A 4291-nucleotide genomic window follows, 5' to 3' on the forward strand; every position below is an offset into this window, starting at 1 on the left:
TTAGGAAACTGTCAGATACTAGGAAAAAAAACACGGATACAGCTCTCCTACCCCACGTCGGGTCAAATCGAATGCGGATCTGGCGAACAGAAAATTGTCTACACCGTGATAGACTCGTGGATTACCGTCTCTCTCGTCCTTCAGTTTTGGCTTACAACCTACTTATCCTCTTCTTCTCACAAAAGTCTTCCGCATCTCCACCTTCCTCCGGCGATCTCTTGCCCAGCCACGGCGGAGATGGTGCCCAAGCGTGTATTCATGGCCATGTGACATGGGGAAAGAGAAGGCGGTCGCCGTGAAGGGACCGAGGCTTAGGCCGTGCATGTGCCCATGAGACTACAGCGCATATGCGAGGGGGCTGATTCCTTAGGCGTCCATGGCATGAACCTTGGTTTATGCTTCAAGGCATGATTTTTTTGTTAATCCTTTCAAACAGAGTTGATTTGTTTTTCCTTCTATCGCTATTCGTGCTGATTCAACTTTGCTCTCTTTCGCAGATCTAAAGCAATCATGACATCGGTATGAACATAAATCGCCCAACTTAAATGAGATTCGCCCTGACGGAGGTAGAACTCCGAGTCCATGGATTAGGATTTGCATGGTGCATGGTGTTTCTGTTTTCCTCTCTATTTTTTATTCGATTGTTTGTTTGTCTGTCTTTCTGTATCTCTGAGTTAATTGTTCTTTTGCAGCTTTGAATTAACTCTTTCCTGATGAACTCCGGCGAGCTCTTTTGCATGAAGCCGACGTGGCCGTGAGGATGTCCGTGAGCCGTGCATCTTCCTCTCGGAATTCCTCTCCTCCTCTGGAAAGTCCTGCCCAACTCCACATAGCTTCCTCCGGTGAGCTCTTGCTCAGCCACGGCCGAGGCGACCGGGATGAAAGTCCCAAGGCATATGCTTGACGTTCATGTGACATGGAGAATGAGAGGCTGTGCCGGACTATGTATGTTGGTTGTCCTCTGGACCTCTTTCTTCTAGTGAATCCCCGGCGAGTCCTGTTCATGCCCGGCGAGGTGGCTGAGATGGTGTCCGAGGCATAGGCCCGTGCATGTGCCTCTGGGGCTACGGCGCGCAAGTCACGAGGCTGAATCCTCAAGTGTTCAATGGGACGAACCAGAGTTTATGGAGACGGGAGAGGAGGCACAGTGGTCCAAGTCAATAGTAAGATTGTTATACTCCCTCCGTTCCATTCTCTGATTTTCCTTCTATTGTGTAATCCTCAAGTGTCAAGGTGATTTTCCTTCTATTTATGGAGTACTAGATTCGAGCTGATTCAACTTTACCATTTTATCAGATCAACCGTTGCCACGGCAACTCACGGCTTGAAGAGGCTCGACAGATGCATGATTAGTTCTTGTTCCAAGGTATTTCCTGTACTAATTTCGTAATCTCTTCATCCCGAATTACTTCTCTTGAATTTGTCTAAATACGGATGTATCTAGACACGGTTTAGTGTTAGGTACATCCATGTCTAGACAAATGTAAGACATGTAATTTGGGACAGAGGTAAATACTACTCCTTCTGATATAAGAAGGGTTTTGACACTACACTAGCCTAAAAAATACTTTTATATTATGGGGTGAAGGGAGTAGCTTATGTTCTGTATATCTTAGTTAATTTTTCAGTGCAAGTTTTCATTTGTGTCATTGATAACTCTTGTTTCTACTTTCTATTATCTCTGGCGAGGTAAGAGCAACTTCAAAGGGCCGACCCATTTCGTCCGCCTGCGTCCATTTAGGTCGGCGCGAACAAAAGTGACGGCCCAACGCGCCGACCTAAATCCAAATCTTGTCCGCGTCGCGTCCGCGCCGACGCATTTGCGGCCTAAATTTACGTCCCAAATGCGTCGGCGCGAATGCCGAACGGACGTTTCGCGCGCCTTCTCGCTATCCGCCGCGTCCCCATATGGCAGCCGTCCAACTACCCGCTGCCCACGCGGTCAGCTTAATTTATGACGACGGGCCCACGCGTCAGCGACGGCGCTCGTCCTTTTTTAAGCCGACCGTGCGGCGGGGCCGTCCTCATCCAAACTCGCCGTCCACATCTGCCCACCTTTGCTCCCTCGTCGCCGGCAAACCCTAGCCACCACAACCACAGCGAGATGGGCCTCTTCTCCGGCGCCAGCGGCAGCAAGGCCAAGGGCAAGTCCCCCGCCACCCCTTTCCCCTCCGAGTTCCTCCCACCTCCGTCGGCGCCTCGCCGGCAGAGGCAGCGCGTCAACGTGCCAGTGCAACAGGCGGAGTGGCACTGGCAGAACCGCTAGCCTCTGCCGTATCCGGACGTGACGCTACCGCACGACTGGCATCTGGATCCAGATAGGATACCAGTGCCAGCGGCGCCGCGGACGGCTCGTGCTCACGCGAAGGAGGTGCGGCGCTGGCGGGCGCTGCTGACGCCGGAGCAGCGCCTCAACAAGGCCTACGCAACCGACTCGCCCAATTGGGCGAGGTGGTTCGCCTTCGAGCACGAGGAGGCGAGGCGACGGGGCGTGTGTGAGGTCGACCGGAGGTCGCCGCCAACGCCGCTCGTCGTCCGCGAGGAGGACCAGGCGGCGGAGGACGCCTACCAGGCGACCCTTGCGGCCGTCTACCGGGAGAGCGAGGAGGACGAGCGGCGCAGAGCGGAGGCGGAAGAGGAGGCCTAGTACGAGGCGGCAATGGCGCAGGCCCTTGCCCTCTCCGGGGCGGGCGACAGCGTGGTGCCGCCGGTGGCCCCGCCGTCCCCCATCAAGCCGGAGCCGCAGCCGGAGCCCGAGCCCGAGCCCATCGCGCGCTTCTCCTGGAATGGAGTGGTGCGCGAGTGGGTGTCCGCGCCACCGGTTTGGCTGGGGGCGACGCCGGGCAGGAGCAGGCGTACCTCGAGATGTGGCGCCAGCGCCGGCTGGCAGAGGAGCGCCGTCGCGGCGAGTACGAGGAGATGCTCGAGCGCGACCTTGAGGAGGAGCAGCGCGAGGCCGAGGAGGAGGCGCGCCAGGCCGCGGCTGCACAGGCGGCTGCACACCCCCCGCCCCGGCACTGCCTGCGCCGGCACAGCCCGACATGACGGCGCTCTGGAACACGGCGTTCGCCTGGGCCGGGCCGGCGCCGACGCTCATCGACCTCACGGACCCCAAGGACAACGATGACGACGCCTAGGGCAGCGCGCCGCCTCGTAGTTTAGGCTGTTTTTTTAAATGCAAATGTGGACGCGTGGACTCTCGCCGATTAATGTTGTTTCTCTTTTTTTTAATATGCATGCGTTCATTTTTTTTTGGCGCCGTCAAAATGGGTCTCAGGCCAGCGTTGGGTGCACATGCCGACCCAAATGCGAAAGCGGGCATCCGTGTCTGTCTGGCCGACCCAAACGGACAAAAAGCGGACGAAATCGCCGTCCGTTTGGATCGGCCCGTTGGAGTTGCTCTAATGTGCCTCTTATAAATTTCCTAGTGTACGTGAGAAATCCATGTTTCATTGATGAAGGGGATACCATGGGACTATGTTATCCTCTCAACTCTGGCATGCCTTTGTGTTAATGTTTGGCGTCGTGACTGTGAGGTAGGTCGAGGCACTTGTGTCCATGTGCCTCTGGGACTTTGTCGACAAAGTGACCAGGCAACTTCTGACGACAACATAGGCACTTGTGTGTCCATGTGCCTCTTGATCATTTGTGGATTCAAGTTTTTTTTTTGGTTCAATCCTTTGAAACTGACTTGTACTCTTTACTTCTTCGGTACATTCGAGCTGATTCAACTTTGCTCTCATTTGCAGATATTTGCCTTGTCAAGCCAATTCAGGGATGTAAGTCTGTTGGCAAAGACGCTCCTTCTGGAAGCCTGCCCGATGAACAACTTGAGGCTGAGTGCAGAGAGGTGCTGCGTGTCTCTTATCTGATTCCAGGTATGATCCTTGTCTGATATTTCTCGTTTTTCCGATCATCGTAGAGTGGAGATTTGAGTCAGTTGGTCGTTCATTTTCACATATATGAACCGTGCCTAGGCCACCCGGTGCCTGACCATGGATTGATTGAAACACGCGTGGGTGATGTCACGATGTGCATACTGAGGTACACCCCCCTCCCATGTAGTTTGATTATTGGTTCTCATTTGACTGCATGGCCTGCAATGCACTTTGCTGCCGGATTCTTTATTTACTGGAGGCATAAGATTAGCCTCACCCATAACTAATAAGGAGTTTTTAAAAGTTGTACATGCGGTAAAAACAAAAAGGCTTTCGGCAAGATACAACAAGATTATAGGGGACGGTCTACCGCCCCCGCGCCGCTCCTCCGCGGGGCGACACGGGCGGCGACC

At 54.3% G+C, this 4291-nt stretch overlaps 1 protein-coding gene across 2 annotated transcripts in view; it reads left to right on the forward strand.

The window, feature by feature from the left end:
• Window positions 1-495: 495 nt before the first annotated feature.
• LOC123051970 (zingipain-2) overlaps window positions 496-4291 on the forward strand; it is a 15737-nt gene continuing 11941 nt past the window's right edge. The window contains exons 1-5 of one of the 2 annotated variants that reach the window (XM_044474986.1): window positions 496-566; window positions 693-1163; window positions 1297-1366; window positions 3750-3878; window positions 3978-4044. The gene's annotated coding sequence lies outside the window, so the exon portion shown is untranslated. The remainder of the gene's footprint in view (window positions 567-692; window positions 1164-1296; window positions 1367-3749; window positions 3879-3977; window positions 4045-4291) is intronic. The other variant, XM_044474987.1, reaches the window with a different exon arrangement.

The sequence above is a fragment of the Triticum aestivum genome, chromosome 2D (assembly GCF_018294505.1).
Source record: "Triticum aestivum cultivar Chinese Spring chromosome 2D, IWGSC CS RefSeq v2.1, whole genome shotgun sequence".
NCBI lineage: Eukaryota > Viridiplantae > Streptophyta > Magnoliopsida > Poales > Poaceae > Triticum > Triticum aestivum.